This window comes from Chiloscyllium plagiosum, chromosome 12 (assembly GCF_004010195.1).
Source record: "Chiloscyllium plagiosum isolate BGI_BamShark_2017 chromosome 12, ASM401019v2, whole genome shotgun sequence".
Taxonomy (NCBI): domain Eukaryota; kingdom Metazoa; phylum Chordata; class Chondrichthyes; order Orectolobiformes; family Hemiscylliidae; genus Chiloscyllium; species Chiloscyllium plagiosum.
In genome coordinates, this window is record NC_057721.1 from 13616580 (window position 1) to 13636021 (window position 19442).

Sequence of the window (19442 nt, forward strand, 5' to 3'; positions counted from 1 at the left end):
AAAGGTCAGGTGTATTGGCCGTGCTAAATTGCTCATAGCGCTAGGTGCATTAGTCAGAGGGAAATGGGTCTGGGTGGGTTGCTGTTCAGAGGGTCGATGTGGTCTGGTTGGTCCGAAGGGCCTGGTTCCACACTGTAGGGAATCTAATCTAATCTAATCTCCAAATCATAAATTAATCCTGCAGTCAACTCATAAGCATTGACATGTGGTAGGGATGTAGCCTTGAATAGAAACATATCCACCAGCTTGAATATTCACTCACTCTACCACCAATGCATTAAGTGGTAGCTCTGGTAACCACCCTCAAAATTTAAAGCAGCAACTTAACAAGGCCCCTTCCAGAGCAATTTAAAACCTATGGTCTCTATCACCGAGAAGGACAATGCCAGACAATGCCTCACCATGGGTTGGAGTCAAACCTGCCACATAGGAAGATGGTTGTGGTCGTTGGTCAGTCACCTAAGCTCCAGGACATCTCTGCAGGAGTTCCTTAGGACAGCATCCTAGTCCCATTCACCTTCACCTGTTTCATCAATAATCTTCCATCCACCAGAAAGTCAGAGTGGGAATGTGCGCCCATGACTGCACAATGTGCAGCACCATTTCGATATCTGACATATTGAAGCAGTTCATGTTCAAGTGCAGCAAGACCTGGACAATATCCACGTTTGGGCGGACAAGTAGCAAGTAACATTCACAGCACATAAATTCCAAGCAATGACCACCTGCAAAAAGCAACAATTTCACAACCACTGTGATATTCAATGGCATTAACATCGATGAATCCCCCACTACCAACATTGACCAGAAACCGAACTAAACACAGTGGCCAAACGATTAGGTCAGAGACTACGAATGCTGCAGTGAGGAACTGACCTCCTGACCCCCCCCCAATACCTGTCCACAAGTCAGATGTCTGACAGAATAGTCCCAACTTACGTGGAATGGATGTAGTTCCAGCAACACTCAAGAAACTTCACACCATCCAGAACAAAGCAACCACTTGATTGCCGTCACCAACATTCAGTCCCACTTCACCAGGGCTCCTTAGACAGCACCTTCCAAAGCAAAAACCACTAACATCTAGATGCACAAATGCAGCAAATACATGGGAATACAACCACATGCAAGTAGCACACCATGCTGACTTGGAAATATATTGCCGTTCCTTCGATGTCCCTGGGTCAAAGTCCTGGGACTCCCTAATGTCCAAATGGACTGCAATGGTTTAAGAAGGAACTCACTGTCATCTTCTCATGGGTAGCTGGGAACAGGCAATCAATGCTGGCCTGGCCAGCGACACTCATGGACATATGGAGAACTATATGTAAAAACAAAAATTGCTTTGTTGCACTACACTATGTTAAAGCTTTGAGTTCTTTCTGTAGATTGCATCTTGTGGTACAAAGCCAACTTTTCTCACTCAAGCAGCACACTAACAATCAGAGCCAGCCTGATTCCGGAAACCAAAACATAAGCAGTGTGGGGGAGCGCTTGTAGCACAGTGGTAGTGTCGCTACTGCTGGGCCAGGAGGCATGGGTTCAAATTCCATCTGCTCCAGAGGTGCGTCATAACAGCCAGATCAGATGCACAAACCATCTATTATTAACTAGCACCTCATGTTTCTGGTGAGCAAGTATCATCGAAATGAATTTTACTCCAACATTTATCAATATTACACATTACAAACTACTCAATATCAAATCAATATTGTTGAACTAACAAATCTAACAAATCAACTAACTAAAATCACACTAACAAATATACTTGTGAATGAAAATAGTTCATGGATTATGCATTATGCTATAGATTTTACTGGATATTCAGTAAGATCTTTTATCCACCATGCTCAGGGAATGGGTGGTGCCAGCTAATGGTGCGTGACAGTACTTTGCACACAAGATAAGGTAGTGTGTGTCTTGGGAGGGCTCAAGGGAACAGGGAAGCAACTGGGCACTGAAATGTTCCAGCACAGCAGGACAACACAGGAAAAACCCACATGTGAACAGCACACTGACACCATAACCTTCACACGGACTTTAACAAATATGAATTGTGAAGACAGTTGCTTTGAATGCAATATTCTTGTAAGGTTCAATAACCAAAACTGACTCAATAATTTCAATAGTGCAGCAGGTCAGGCAGCATCAATGCTGCCTGATCTGCTGCGCTTTTCCAGCAACACATTTTCAGCTCTGATCTCCAGCATCTACAGTCCTCACTTTCTCAATAATTTCAATACAAATGTAATCATTTCAATGTAAAGCTAAACAGCAACTCCTGCAGTTTTACAATCTACTGTTATTATTAGTTTTTCTTTAAAAATCAACGTGTCATCTGAACACAAAGTGATCAGCCTTGGCATTTCTTAATTGTGGTTGGTAGAATGCTGGATAATACCATGCTTACTGGGTTAAGCACATATCTCAACAGTCAAGTTAAAAAAAACACACTCACTAATTGTCACAATATTAATTCTGCATTACATATATCACCAAAGTCGCCAGTCCACAATAGCATCATCTTCTGAAAAGACTGCAAAGTGAGCAAGAGGAATTATTCTATGTAATTGAGCAGACTTCCCACAAACACGCAAAAAGAAAAGTCATGTTAGTCCATAAGACTGGATCTTCGATTTGTATATTTAGAATCTTTGTAACTGTAGATGCTGTGTTACGTTCAGAGGAGGTCTGGATGTTTCTGATCTTAGAAATCTAAAACCACATGAAGGTAGTGAATCTGCGGAATTCTTTACCACAGAGGCCTTTTGAGGCTAGATTGTTAGGTATATTCAAGCCAAGACACACATTTTCAATCAGTAAAGAAATCCTGGGTCATAGGGAAAAGGCAAGAAAGTTGATAATTATCAGATCAGCCATGATCTCATTGAATGAAAGAACAGGCACAATATGGCCTAATTCTGCTTCTACATCTTATGGACTTATCGAATAACTAGTCCATTACAGTGCACCTTGAACAGAGTCAATGATTAAGTTTGAAGCTTCAAATAAAAAAGCAACACAATAGGTTACCCAACAGTACAACGTGGTCTACTCATGTTGACCTTGGTGATTTACTGCAATACAGGCCTTGGGGCTTTCTCTTAATAAATGATGAGCAAAAGAACCAAAAGCGATACAAGGAAAAACCATCCTCATTCAGTGAGTTGTTCAGATCTGGAGTACACATCCAGAGAATGTGGTCAAAGCAAATTTAGTTGTCGTGTTTAGAAAGGAACTGCATAATTATTCTGAAGGGAAAACATTTACAGGACTACAGCACGGGAGAGCAACTAGTTAAGTTGCTGTAGCAGAGAGCTGGCACAAACATTACACACCAGGAGCTAGCCTGTTCTGTATCCATTCTGCGCTTCTCTGGAAAACAAGTTCACACTGTAGGCCATTCCCTTTCAGGCAGCTGAAACAAAGCTCACGAGAGTTTTGTTTCCCATCTCCAAGCTTTCTTGTTCTACAATTTTCCTTGAAAACATTATTGGAAGTCAGTCAGTCTGTTCTCAACACACTCTCCCTTCTCTGCCTGATCTATGCCCTGTCCACACAGTACCAAAGCCCCACTGCCACACTTGTCATCTTTTATGACCCCAAAATGGTCACCAAGCCTTGCAGACACTCAGTCACTGCACCTTTCTCCACCCCCACTGTCACAGTCTATCACTTTGGGACAACCCTTCAGTGTTTGGTATCACTCCTGCCTCAGCCAGCAGCTCCAACCAGGCCTCACATCTTAGATGCTGGCAAAGCCTCCAGTACCTCATAACAGAGACAGCCAAGGCAGAGTGCATGGGGCACTTTCATAACTTCTTTCGTAAGTTCAGGGTTTCCTAAAGCACTTTACGGCCGATAAAACCTTTTTGAAATACTGCAGCTGACGTGTGCATAGCATGATCCCACCCAAAAAGACAAAGTAACGTTCAAATTAACTACTGCAGTGATGCTGGGAGATGAATAAGGATTGATCAAGATAATGGTGAGGATTCCCTTGCTCTTCTTCAAAATGGGGTCCTATCCATCCGCCTGATGGGGCAGAAAGGATTACGTCTCATCCTGCATTCTCTCAGTGCAGTGAAGTAATGAACTAAATTGAATCTGCAAGATTCCAGACAGCAACTGGGAATCTACAATCTTCTGAATCGGGTGAGAACGCTACCTACTGAATCAACTGTTAAAGCGGTCTGATCTGCATATAATCATGTCTATACTAGCAGAGATTTGAATCGCTCACCCACATTACTGCTAAATTGCAACCCTAGTAAATTTCACTGTAAAGCAGCTGCAGACCAGATCAATATAATGCTTTAGTTAAAAAGGCATGAAAAATGTGAATAACATCCAGTACTTTTTGCATGTAACCAGGCTGCGGAGCCTATCAATGCAGTCCCTTTCATCCACCTGGTCTTACTGCAGAGACCCTATCCTTTACTTTAGTGATACAAGTGTCTGTAAGACTGAAGTTTGAGAATTTGGGCTTACCTTCTTTGGAGCAAAGGAGATTGAGAAGAGATCTGATTGAGGTAAACAAGAACGAGACAGCGTCAGATAAGGTAGACAAAGCAAAGTTTTTCCCATTAGCTGATGGTACAAGGACTGGAGGAGACAAATTTAAGGCTCTGGACAAGAACAGAGGGTAAAGGAATACTGTTTTTTCACACATACTGCCTATGAGCATGCAGCAGGTGAAGACCATCAAGGATTTCAAAATAAGATCAAATTTGCACTTGCAAGTTTAAAAAGGAATATATGCCACAGACTGGATGGCTCCATAGTGAGCCAGCAGGAATACCTTGGGCTGAATAGTCTCTTTTTGTGGTGCAATTGAGTGATCTATCATTAAACACCCCTTAGCTGGCTCAGAATCAGTCGTGATCATATTTTGTGTTGTCCTCTGCTTCAGTGTCAGCACCAATGAACTCAGCAAATACAGTGTGTGCACTGGACTCAAACACTCATACCACACCATGTGACTGTACAGCATCCTTCAAATTGATTGTGGCACACTGTTAGCTCCATCAACTCGCGTTCAATGCTGCTCATGCAACCTGTGGAAACTCCAGCGTTAATTTACTGGATGTACCAAAACTGGGCAGACTCATTTCTTTCATTTCTGCTTAATGCTGACCTTGGCAAATGGGCATGTTTACTTTGGGTTTGCTGCCAGCTATGCATGTTTCAGAAGCTGGTAGATCCATCCCAGCAAAGACTAAATATCGGAAGACATACAAAGTCAACAAAGGTCAGCAATACCACACTAGGAGAACTTTTAATTTGAAGTGGCCTTCATCAGATGATGCAAGCAGAGATATTAAAAATGCGATCACACATTTCAACTTAGCTGAATTCATTTACAAAAAAGTCATTTTGGGAAGAGGACGAGTCACACGTTTCTGCACATAAAACAGCCTGGAATTCTAATTCCTCTCTTTTTAAAACTTGCCTCTTTAACCAAGCTGCTGGTTAATTATCCTCACTCATCCTAGTTTTTGGCTAATCATCAAATTTAGTTTGATTATCTTATGAAGTGTGTTGGGGCATTCAACTATGTTAAAAATGCTAAACAATCACAAATTGTTGTTGGGGTGAGATTGCTTGCGCAGCAGCTCACTGGTGAGGGAGCTGGCTTCAGTCAAGCGTGAGCACAGCGAGTGAGGCAGACCGGGTGCCAAATCAGAAAATACCTCGGGTACAGAGAGGCTGGCCAAGATAGGAAGGGAGTGGGATTTTTGGAAAGTTGAGTCAGTTTTAAAACAGAAGTGGTCATGATAGGATGGAGGTAGGTAGGTGAAGGGTGACATGCTGTGAGGTGGCCAGTTACTGAAGGATATAACTGCAGCCAATCTTTGCACACACATTCTTATTTATTTACAGACTTGCACATTATAGCAGACACTCCTTACCCAAGTTACAATGTCAGCCTTTCTCTATTTAACTCTCTCTTGCTCCAACTAGAAAGTTACTGAAGAGGAACCAAGTGTCAGTTTGCAAGTGACAGAACAAATATGCATAACAAAAAGAAACTGTAAAGGAAACTTATAAATTAAGGTGATAGCTCCCGGGCTGATGATTCTTTCTGATCCTCCCACTGGTTGCAGAAGGATGTATGTGTACCAGCAGACACAATATGCTCATTTATCAGGTCTACCTGGGCATGAAAAGGCAGTCAGGCAGAATAGCTGCCTGCTTCCTGAACCTACTGACAGCCACTCTGGCAAGACCCCTCATAAGGAGGTCCTTCTTTATGTGCTCACTCTCCTCTGCACTGGGTGGTCAAAGATCAAGAGATTGGATCTGAAATTCACCCGGAACTTAAGGAGTAACCACTTCAGGTAATGAAAGCGTGGCTGTAACCTCAAACATCCTGTATAAATATGAAACACTCACCAGTCCAGGTCGCAGAAATTACAGGAAGTCTCAGAGTCTACGAATCAGCAACATTCTGCTGCATTGGGACTGACGTGTGCAAACCCCTTTGTGTCAAAGTTCCTATGTACAAAGGGAGATTTCTTAGGAGAGAGCCTTGCATGGGGTCACCTTGATCCTCTGAGCAGCATGACTTCCAGCTGCTCAAAGAGTAAGACAGAGAAAGAGAGGGGGATAAAAGGACGAAAGGGGATTCAGGGGTGGGGACTGCATTCTATATATGGCTTGTTATTGGGCATTGGAGGAACACATCAACTGAAATTATTAGTCATCTCTGATAGTCATCTTCCTGATTATTTTGGATGGGAGATGTCTTCATGTGGGACAGATGGAACCATCTGTACAGTTCCCCAATAGATCCCATTATTGAAAAGAAATAAACTTTCCCCCAGGCGGCTGCAGCTATCCAGGGCCAGACATTGGGAAAAGGAAGGGCACACAGTAATAAATCCATCAATTGCCATCTTCCAGCCTCTGCCACCTTCCTTCCTCTTGCCTCCAAGTAACAGGCCTTAGGAAAGTTGACTAAACACCCACCTCAAACTTGAAAACGATCTCTCCCTCTCCCTTCTTCAGAGCAGAAGTTGTGAAAGTCTTCTTGCTGGCGTCACTGTTGTTGACTCTTCCTTCCTTTCTCCTCCCCTCAAAATGGAGATCAGCAAAGTAAATAAAGGAAGCTACTTCCTTCCAAGTTCCTTCACACTCCCATTCCTTCAAGTTACAGCAGCAATAACATCTCCTCACCTGTCAGCAACAAGTGGCCTTTTCCAGAAAGCCAGAAGGTGGAAGATAAAACTGGATTCAATCTTTACACACATTCACAATGTGTGTAAGCAGACACTTCCTAATTCCCACCACAGTTTGTCTGTATCATTCATAGCATAGGGTCAAGTGAATCCCCTGTAATGCCTACCAGTTACACATAATTCAGTTTGCGTTAAATCAGCAAAGATAAAATGGCCGGACTAACAATCCTGGGTATGAGACCCGTGATCGCCATCACCTGGCACTCAACCTATCACTGGAAAGAAAACACATCTAGGCAAAGGTTTTTGTCTTCCACTCAATAGGACAATTTACAAGAATAAAAATTAAGAGGGAAAACCAACATTTATACTGTTAAGAGGAGAGATTTTTGGTTCAGAAGTGGACTCTGATTGGTAGAGGCGTTGCCATGAAAAATGCACCAACTAACGACGATAGACATATAACTGCTTTGTTTGAATCTGAAACCAGGCAGATTATTTTGGATTGATCCAGGCATTGCCTGCATTGGGTTTTTTTTGCCAACACATAAGTTATCTTCCATACTCAATGTGATATCCATCATGTATACTTGCAAAACATCATTTTTTTCTGGATGAATCTTCACACCTAGATGCATCCTACTGCATCTGTTCTAACTATAGTCCTAGCTTTGGAAAAACCAGCAAAGACAGAACTAACCTTGCAATTTAAACCCAAGCATGAACTGTATCTGCAGCTATAAACTGCTGTGCATGAAATAAATGATATGATGCTACTTAGTACTGAATAAAAATACCGAGCTTTCGGTGCAGAGTTGCCACTTTGCCATCGCTTCTTAGAATGAGATATTTGATACTGAATGAATTGCAGTGGGTCAAAAGGCAACTCACCACCACCTTCTCAAAGTAGAATTAGGGATATGTAATAGACACCTATATCCCATGGAATGAATTTAAAAAAAACAAGCAGATCAAGGCTATTCATGCATTTCAAAGAAATCAAACCAATCTTTAATTTGCATTTTCACAAATCCTATAGGTTGCCAGACCTTCAGCTGGACACCTGACACAGATGGGCAGAACTCCTCAAACGGTCACACCCTCCTCAATAAGCACCGAGAATTGTCTCACTGCTGGGAGGAGAGAAGGTATTGCTAAAGACATTGCAGCAAACGCAGAGTTAGGTCCTTGAAGGTTGGTGCAAACTTCCCAAATCCCAGATAGAGGTTTGATGGACCTGCAAACATCAGATGCATTTCTAACAGGAGACAGGAATGGCAGCATGCCAGTGAGCTCCTCAGATTTACTCTGTCCTTAAATCAGACCATTGCTGAGCCTCATGTCAACTCCATATCCCTTCAAAAATCTTATCCAATCTATCCACCTTTCTGACTCAGTTGAAAACTCCAATTGTGCTACCATTCGCCAACTAACAAAAAAAAGTACTACAAAACATCAATGAACACAGAAATATTGTTTGATTCTTAAGCAGCTCTGCTTCTCCCATTTAAAAAAAGCTGCTGTTTCTTTCCAATACCACAGAACACAAGGAAGTCACATGCCAACAGGCTAAGCAGCACACGCCATGGCTGGCAACTTAACAACTCCAGAAACAATTCAGATCACTGCCAAAGCGAGTGCTACAGGTAGTGCAGGTCATCATAGCTTCAAGTGAATCTGACTGTTTAAGAGCTTCAGCCCATGGACAGCTTCCCCCAACACCATCAGAACTATTTCATCACACCATGTTCTTCATACACCATGTGCCTTGTCCTCTTAGCAGCATAAGGCAAAGTAACTTTCAGTCTGCGTTCCACAAGCTCTATTCAATTAAACCTTCCTTTCTGAAAATAACAAGACTGGAATGCCTGCTGTTATGCACATGTTAGGCAATGCGATGGATTGAATTTTGCTGTCACTGACAAATAAATATTAGTTGCCCATTATACTTGCATTCGGCCAGAGACTTTCTATGGATTTTGCCATGGACTTTACTATAAGTTAGTCAAAATGATGTGGTGCCCTCTAGAGGATCTAGGATGAGTGAGAGCCTTAATTAAAGCCTTAACCAATCAGACTGGAGAATCTTGCTAAAGGCACCAGTCTAAACTGGGAAATGTAAGTTTATAAAGTGAATTCAACACCAAATCAAGTTAAAGCGAAATTAAAATGGGATTGAGGAGGGTAAAAAGACAAAAAGTTCTCAACAATATGTCTTAAACGATAAACAAATCTGAAAGAATGAGTCTCTACATTTATAAACTTCGTCACTGTCACATGGTCAGTTTGACAGTAACAAAGAGGTAGCATACCATTAAAAATTCACTTGGATAAGCCCCAGCTTATTCCAATGAGGTTAGGGTCATTTTTTCACTTAAAATCTGGCAAAATATTTTTTCGTATTGGAGCCACAGTCACAAGTAAGTTATGCAACCAGTCACTAAGAGCACAGTATGCTCATCAACATTTTCTACCCTTTCAATGTGTACCAGCATCCTTTATAATTGCAGCATCTCCCCAGGTTCTTCACAAAAGTTTACAGCAACATCAAGTTAAAGAAGCTACATGGACAGGAGACTAAATGTTGAATAAAAGAGGAACTGAGGGAAAGGTTAGAGAATTTAGGAAAGGCATTTCTGCCCTTTTACAGATCATATAAATAAAAAAAGGTCTTATTACAGCAACAATTAGATTTTAGTCTGGACTACATCAAAAAACAACTTTAGTAGTGATGATGTGGAGGTGCCGGTGTTGGACTGGGGTGGACAAAGTCAAAAATCACACGACACCGGGTTATAGTCCAACAGGTTTATTTGAAACCACAAGCTTTTGGAGTCTGAGGAAGGAGCGAAGGGCTCCGAAAGCTTGCTGTTTCAAATAAACCTATCAGACTATAACCCGGTGTTATGGGATTTTCAACTTTAGTAGCACATTGCTAGCATCTTCCATGTCTATATGGAGCGGCTTCCATCTCTGCCCCATACATTTTGGTTACTGTCACAGAAACCCCACTGCAGAAATTGAAATCTGAAATTATAAGCAAAGACCCAACATCTGCATGCTAAATTGCAAATTAGCAGGCAACAGGTTTCAATTCCTGATTGAGAGCGACATCAATCTTCTTCCTTCCTGAGCCGCCAACTTTATAAAGATTATTTACAGTTGTCAAAGAACTACCACAGTAATTTTTTTCTCAAGCTCATAAATGGCTCAGGTGTTATCTTTTCCCAGGTACTATGTTGTTTAGAGAACCATGTGAACCACTCTTGATTTCAAGCCATAAGCTTAAACAAATTATTTAATATAGGACCGAATAACCAGATGTGTTCTGTCTTAGCTGCTTCCAAGGAAACTGTGAAAACATAACGTAGCTCATCTCAAACTCTGATCTTGATTTTGTTCTGCTCACTGCACAGCCATAAAATTGCAGTTAACTCCCAATTTATTTTCAAAAGGCACCACAAAAACAGGGAATATGAAATATAAACACTCAGGCAGCTGGGGCATTATAATAGCAAGTTTGGAGAATTAGTTAATGGATAGAAGGAGAGGATACTTTATGCATTTTCAAGTCAAAAGTCTGACTAGGGAAATGCCACAACAATCAGCACTGAGCCTATCATTATTTGCAATCCACATTCATGACTTAAATAAAGAGGTTGAGAGTCATGTATGGGTAGTACCTCTATAACGCAATAGTTGTGTTCTTGTGCAACCCTGTATTATAGAAAATCATACATTAGAAACAGTGCTTGAAGTGTTGTGATGTAATCGTGTTACAGCTAACATACATTTTTAAAGTTTGCACTTTAGAAACAGTGCCACCAATTCTTAAATTGCAGTACAGCTAATTCACCTTGATAAAACACATGTTATCGCAGAACAACCTGTATCTATGTAAGCTAATGATACAAAGCTCAGTATCATTCCTGTGAGGAGAGCCAAAAGACTGTACTAGAGATCTTGCAGTTGAAAAAAAGTGGACAACAAGGTGGCAGATGGAGCACGATGTGGGGCATGAGTGAGAGGTTATTCACTTTGGTAATAAAGAGCAGGAAAGCAGAATTTGTTTAAAGTGTGAAAATGTTACGAGTTCACATTGGGATAAGGACAGGGTTCTTCAGCACATTAGAAAATGTCACCACCTTTGACCAGAATACCCAGGTTCAAATCCCACCTGCCCCAGAGGTGTGTCATGACATGTCTGAGCAGGTTCATAAAAAATAACTGCAATAACAAGGAAGTTGAGCTAACAATTGCACAGGACTTTGGTGAGGTCACACCTAGAATGTTATGTGCAGTTTTGGTTTCTATATCCAAGGAAGGTTGTATTTGCCTTGGAGGAGACACAGCAAACATGCACTAGGCTGATTGCTGGGATGAGAGATGTTCTATGATAAGTGGCTCAAGTAATTGGGTCTATACTCCCTCCAGTTTAGGGGTGTTCGGGGGAAACATTCCAAAGGGGACTGAAGGGTAAACACAGAGGCTGTTTTCTCCAACCGGGAAATTTAGAACATGACTCTCTTAGTCTCAGGATAAGGGATCCAACATGTAGGATGGAGAGGAGAACTTTCTTCAGGGGGTTGGGAAACTTCAGAATGATTCACCACAGGGGGCTGTGGCTACCCAGTTGATGCACATAATCAAAACTGCTCTTTCACACTCTTGGGCAATCTGGGGACTTGAGGACGGAAAGTGTATCTGACGCAGGTAATCAGCACTGATCACAATGAATGGAAGAGCAGACTCAGGCGACTGTATGGTCCCTTTCTATGCAAGAGGACCTGCCTCATTGGATTACAACGCAACAGGTATGTGGGATCACTGAAAAAGCTTTCACCATTGCAGTGCATTAGATCTGTTTCTACTATGACCAAATATGATCACTTGATCACTACTTTCATTGGGAACAAAGTGGGGGAAATAAAGAGAATAAAAGTTTCAAACCAGGGAAAGACTCATTTTGCAAAGCTGAGGTGCGATTTGGCAAAAGTGGATCGGAAGTAGGGACGAGAAAGTAAACTTGAGTCAGAGTGGGGGAGGCATCCAAGAAGAATCAAATATGTCCCCACGAAGACAAACAGATGTCCCTCACAAATCCAGACACCTTGGATAAATGTGAACAAATACATAGAGTAGAAGGTGGTTAAAAGATCAGAAAGAAAGTGGACAGCCCTCTCAAGCTATGGAAAGAAGCTACCGGTCTAAAGATGGTGCTGCACAATGGACCCTGCACTAAAATAAAAGTTAAAAAGCATTCATTTTATTTTGAAGTTTATCTCGTTTCTTCGCAGCAGCCTTTCTCCCTCGCCCCCTGTGGTGTCCCCCATATACCAACAGCCCTCCCAACACTCAAAGGCAAAACACAGGCTGCCTCAGAGTACTAGCCTCCTCATCCATCTCTGGTTCAGGCCTCTACCCTGAAGAAGGGCCTGTGCCCGAAACGTCGAATCTCCTGTTCCCTGGATGCTGCCTGACCTGCTGTGCTGTTCCAGCAATAAAGTTTCAACTTTGATCTCCAGCATCTGCAGACCTCACTTTCTCCTCTACCCTGCCCAGTGCAGGCCTCAGCAGGTCCACTCATGTGCTTTACAGAAGGAAATCTGTCATTTTCATCTGGTCTGGCCTACACTTGACGCCACAATTACAGAAATCAGGTTAACCCTTAACTGTTCTCTGGTTAATTAGGGATCCCCTAAACAATTAAAAATAATCACTAGACCTGGAAGAAATGCATCCCAGGCTACTAAGAAAGGCAAAGTAAAAAATAGAGAAGACACTGGCCATCATCTTCTCTAGCTGCAAGCCTCAAACTAAAGGACTGCTAAAAGTTACATCATTGTTTAAAAAGTTATGACAGAACAGTTTGACAATCCAACCAGCTTAGCATGTGAGTTAACAAATTACTGGAAGAAATTGTTATCATATAAATTGTCATTTGAGAAGCACAGGTGACTAAAAGGCAGTCAGCGAGGATTTGATAAGAGAGGGTTGTCTCTGACTAACTTGATTGTATTGTTTTAAAGCACGTAACAAAGGAAGTTGAAGAATACAAGTAATCAACCAGTATTTTAACAAGGTTGCCATCAAAGAAGCATGAATGACAGACTAGTCATAAAATTAAAAGCAAAAAGAAGTGGAAAGTTGGATTAAAAATTCATTCAATTGCATGAAGTACAGTTATGGTCAACGGATGTTTTTGTGAGTGGAGGGATAGTTTTGGTTGAGGTCCTGCACAGATTCAATCTTGGGTTTCTGGATGTTTGTGCAATGATCTGGACTTAAATGTAAGCAGCATTATTAAGAAATATTCATAGGATGCAAAAATTGGCCACATGGTTGTTAGTGAGAGAGAAATGATGAGACCAACAGACTAATCAAGTGGGTAGAATAGTGCTAAATAGAATTCAGTCCACAGAATTGAGGGGTGATACACTTGGGGAGAACAAACAATGCATGGGAATACACAAGGACCAAAAACCAGAGGAACAGAAGAACCCTGAAGCATTTTTGCACAGATATCTTCAGGCTGCAGGACATGTCACTCAGGATTTCAAGAGGGTATACAGGATACTTTCATTTTTTTGCTCACGGTCTCCAGAATAAAAGCTGGGAGGTTCTTCTCGAGCTATAGAGAACGCTGGTTTGACAGCAGCTGAAGTACTCCATACTGTTCTGCTCATGCCATTACAACCAGAAAGTAATTATTGAGAAGAGGCACTATAAAAATGTATTGGGACTTTGCAAGGAATGGAGCATTTTGGCTGTGAAAAAAGACTGGACAAGTTGGGGTTGTTTACCTTGCAAAAACAGGCATTTTAAGGGAGATTAAAGGAGGCTTGAAAAATTACTATGGATCTTGATGCAGTGAATAGAAAGAACTTACTTCTATTTGTTAAGGGATAAGTGAGCAGGGGACAGAAAGGTGCTATAATCTGCAGAACAAAAGGTGGAAGGCAGGAATTAACTGGATTTCTTTTATAATCAGCTGGTGCATGATGGGCCAAATGGTCCCCTCTTCTCTCATGAATCTATTATTCTAACATTAATGAAAGTCTCCACACTGCAGACTAATGTATTCCATGTTGACTTCTCATGTTGATTCTATGATCTTAGATACATGGACATCATGCAAACTGATGACATACAATAGCTTGTGCAATGCACCAATTGAGAGATTTACTATTTAACTGCGTTTGAAGTATAACTCTGAATAAAAAAGCTCCTCATTTGATTTTCAAAATATTAAAACACAATCACTTAATAACAAACCAACTCACTTTACACACTCTTGGGTGCAAGATTTATTTAATGATTGGTGCCTATTGTACTGGAACGTATAAGACTGTTTTCACATCACTTAACAGGGATAGGAGCTTTAAACAGAGTTAACACAAGCTGTCACATAAAATAAGGAGCTGTTGATTCAGGAAACAAAGCAATACTGGATTATATACAAAGTGCAAATCTTCTTTAAAAATAGAAGGTGTGGAAATTAAAGGTAGTATACCATTAATTAAACTTAATCTGGTTGGCTATTTACATATCCCCATTCCCAATTAGGATTCATTTCCAGCTGTTTATGACTGCTCAACATTGTTTATTGCGGAGGCTAAAAAAAGGCTAACATTGTGAATTAAAAGCTTATGGAATTTCAAACGTGCTATCATAATAAAGACTCCTTCCCCTCCCCACCCACACCTCCAAAAACAATTAATTACCGGAGAACAAATACAGAGTCTGGGGGATAATACTTTTACTGCACCTTCACATCACACATGTATTTGATATAATTCCACATTCAGAATCTGGGAATACATAAAGTCACAATCCATCTTGGCAATAATCACAGTGAAAATTCTTCTGTCCTATCAGGAATGCTATTCTGGTGACTGAATCGACAGCTGTAGATAAGGGTTGCAGGTTGTCTGTGTAATTAGGACACTAGGTCAAATTTAAGCTGTCTAGATGCTGCATAAGACAATGATGTATGAAGCTTGGTTCCATTTCTGATCATGGGCTGAACAGTAATAATGTACAATAACAGACTATTCCAGGCACTAGGAATTCACGAGTTGATATTTATAATTATTTAATCAATCAATCAATCTGAATGACCTCTGGCACATGTGGGACACGAACCCAGACCTTCTAGCTCAAAAGTAAGGGCACTACGACTGTGCTACAACCTAATTTATAGTCATAGAGGTTTGAATGCAAGGCATTTTTAAGAGTGTAACCTGACAAAATACTTAAGCCTTAGGTAATATTAGGAACAGTAACCAAAAGCTTGGTCCGAGAATGTAATGTAAGTTCCTGATGTTGGTGGACCAGCAGCTAACAGAGATAAATGAGTACAGGGGTGATTGGCTAGGCAGGATGCAACGTGAATTATGATGTTAGCAGGGTTTTGAGTGAGTTTAAGATTGTGGAGGATGGGAGACAGCCAGAAGAGCACTAGAGCAGAAGAATCTGAAGGATGATCATTTCAGCAAAAGACTCGACAATTCAGAGACTGGCAACCTCACCATTAAAGAAAGGTGAGGTGGCATCTGTGATAGGTTATGGATCTGGAAGCAAAATCTAGCATCAATAATGACCCTGAGGCTGTACAGTTCCAATCATAGGATTCCAAGAAGGAGGACAGAATCAATAAGACAGTAAGCTTTAATGGAGGGCAAGCCAAAAACAATGGTTTCAGTTTGAGTAGTTAATAGGAAGCAGACAAAACAAAATAGGCAATGGAGGTATCAGGATAGATGAGGATAACATAGAGTTAGCGAGCTGTTGACATGGAAACCAATTCGGGTTGAACAACATACATTGACCTACCCAGTGAAGCGGAGAAAGTGAGGACTACAGATTCTGGAAATCAGAGTAGAGTGTGTGATGCTGGAAAAGCACAGAAGGTCAGGCAGCATCAGAGACACAATACATTCGCTCTGCATTGTGTCACTGACAATACAGTGTACGTGAAGAATTGGAGGGAGGCCAAAGGAAAGGTGTGGATAAAGGAAGATTAGCAAAGCGAAGCTTCTTTTCTTTGACTTGAAGTGACCTTCTAATTATAGTGTCTTGAAAATGCAGTACAAGGATACTGACCAAAGTAGCCTTTCAGTATAAAAGTAGAATGCCAACATTAATTGTGTGCTCCTGTCCTGGAACTTGAAAACTGAACCTTCTACATAAAGAGCATGCTACCAACGCAACCAATGTGACAATTCTGTTATGTTCTTGAATTATCAACATTTTACACATAGCCGTGCAGAAACGTACTTTGCTTCATATTCCCAACCACATATATCTTGCCTTTGTCTAGAAACATTGATTTTACACTAAGATTATTTTATTGCAGAACATGATCCACAAAATGCAAGTCATTTGGATTTTTAGACATCCAAACAAAATCAAACCATTGTACAACAAAAGTACCAACTTCAGATATTAGCATAATGCTGGATTTAGTGTACGGTCATTGCTGTTCCATGAGCTTGTCTTCACAATATGCATACAATTATAGATATAAATAAGTAGGAAAATCTTACAACACTCTGCTGAAAATCACATAACAGCTCAGTCCTTCTGGAATTGAACCACAATTGAGAACACGCGTTCACGTCATTTTGTTTTTTTTAAATTGTCTTATAATCCAGTTTCATGAGCAGAAACATCGATTGCTACAGAGCCAGCACAAACATTTGTGCACCTACTTACTAATTTTGTGATTCAAACATTAGATTGTTTTACTTAATTAATGCTGACTACACGTTTCACCAGAAACAAAAGTCTTGGCCAATTATTGCATGGATGATATGACATGACCACATGCCAAGTTGATTATTCGAGAGGAACATGTATTCAACAGGCATGTAAGTATACAAATTATCAAACAGACGTGTAAGGAGGGAAACATTCAAAAATATTGGAATCTCCTTTCAGAGTGCACTTAGATACCTCTCGTACCTCTTAGAAAATTTGTGGTTTAGGGGCACATGTTTGCTCTCCAACCCCTTTTTCCCCTTTTTGAAGATCCACAAGGTTGGTTCCCAATCCTGTCAGAGCTGGAGGTCAATTAAAATGCCTAGTGTTTTCAGACCATGTTAAGTCATCAGATGCTTCAACATCCACAGCAGAGCTCAGAGGCACAGGACTGGCTCAGCATTTTTCTTAGTGTCTACATATAGTGGTCCTTGGCCAAGCCAGGGATTTGTTGAGAGAAGTCCCATTAATTGCTGAGCTCAGACAGGTTCAAAAAGGGACTGGCTCAATCTACATATGTATTTAAAAAATCAGGAAACAGTAATTCAGGGGATAGTATTCAGATAAGAAACTTCATTAAAAGATATGCAACTGTAATTCTTAGGAGGCTTTGACCTGTTCTATGCAATACATTAAAAATGCCTCAGTGGATTAATATATTTTGGGGCATGTCTGGAGTTGAATGCCTGAGGATGATACAGATCCTTCAGTCCAACGTATCCAAGCCAACCAGATATCCTAAATCAATCTAGTCCTATATGCCACCATTTGGACCACATCCCTCCAGACACTACTTATTTTTATACCCATTCAGATACTTTTTAAATGCTGTAATTGTACCAGCCTCCACTACTACCCCTGGTAGCTCATTCCAAACAACACCATCCTCTGCCTGAAAAAGGTGCCCCTTAGGTGCCCTTTGAAGCTTTCTCCTCTCACCTTAAACCTATGCTCTTTAGTTTTGGAGTCCCCTAAACTGGGGAAAAGACCTTGACTATTCACCCTATCATGTCCCTCAAGATTTTATAAACTTCTGTAAGGACACCTCTCAGCCTCCGACATTCCAAGGAAAATAGCCACAGCCTATTCAGCTCGAACCCTCCAACCCTTGCAACATCCTTGTAAATCTCTTCAGAACCCTTTCATGTTTAACAACACCTTTCCTATAGCAGGGAGACCAGAATTGAACACAATATTCCACATGTGGCCTAACCAATGTCCCGTACAGTCGCAACATCACCTCCAAATGCATATACTCAATGCACTGACCAATAAAAGCAAGTATACCAAACTCACTGTCTATCTGCAACTCCACTTTCAAAGAACTATGAACCTGCACTCCAAGGTCTTGATTCGGCAACACCCCTCAGAACCTTCCCATTAATTGTATAGGTCCTGCCCTGACTTGCCTTTCCAATTGCCACACCTACATTTATCTAGACTAAACTCCTCTTGGCACTCCTCAGCCCACCTGATCAGGCCTGTAAAAATATAACACAGGCCTCCAGTGATTCACCACAATTCCCAGATCTTCATCCTGTCTCAAAAAGACAATTCTACATACTACAGACATGACTGGAGTCTCCACAACTCAAATACATGTAATTGTGTTGGAGGAGCTCAGGCATCATCGGATATTTCTCATGTAAACTGACAAGGTCCAGTAACAGCAATGACAGTCTGCAGATCGCAAAAATCAATATCAACAGTATCCTTGGACACACAGCACCGTTTATGGCCCAATACAGTTACTCTCAGCAGTAACTTTGGAAGTGGAAATGGTTCACCACTGCATCTGCAACTATCACTAATTTGAAACTTTATTTGCCTATTTTAATTGCTGCGCCAACTTATTAAAAAAGGCATACTTTCATAAACTAACTTGAATACCAACATGAATACAACCAAATGGCAAAAACTCTGAACAGACTGATGCCTTACTGCAACCTCCAAAGTCAATCTTTGTCCCAGTATCAAATTTAAACTCTGTGTGGTATTTATCTTCTGCATAAACAGGTGATTTTCTGCTTCCACCTCCCTCTCCACCGCCAAGAGAAGCATGCTTTGCTGTGTTAACTTGCAGATCCCGTTCAAGTGCTAGTCCACGCTGCAACTACAGCACAGTGACAGGCCCTGGAGTGCGAGCGCAACCAAGGCACGTAAAACACACACAGAGACACCTTACCTTCCACACCAGGCTGGCGAGGAACGATACACCACTGAAAATGAATAATCTAGACAGACATGGTTCATGTGGACAAGATGGAATAAAACAATGTTCTGTATCCTGATTGCTGCTCAGGTATGAAGAGGAGCCCCCCTGCCCTAGGGGTAAGGAGGAGGAGAATGGGGGTTAGGGAGGAAGTAGGCCTGAGTACAGTAAGCAAGGAGGGCGCAGCGTTGAGGGACAGGCAGGTGTTAATGTCAATAAGTAATATGTCAATTAATGCGCTGATGTGGATGGGAGGTGGGGAGGTGAAGGGTTCGGGGGAATGAAGG

The 19442-nt window shown here is 41.3% G+C and overlaps 1 protein-coding gene across 2 annotated transcripts in view; it reads right to left on the reverse strand.

The window, feature by feature from the left end:
* LOC122554993 (gamma-taxilin-like) overlaps window positions 1-19426 on the reverse strand; it is a 78213-nt gene extending 58787 nt beyond the window's left edge. Inside the window, exon 1 of one of the 2 annotated variants that reach the window (XM_043700503.1) lies at window positions 19129-19426. The gene's annotated coding sequence lies outside the window, so the exon portion shown is untranslated. Of the gene's footprint in view, window positions 1-6972; window positions 6985-19128 lie in introns of those variants that run through there. The other variant, XM_043700505.1, reaches the window with a different exon arrangement.
* Between the last annotated feature and the right edge of the window lie 16 nt (window positions 19427-19442).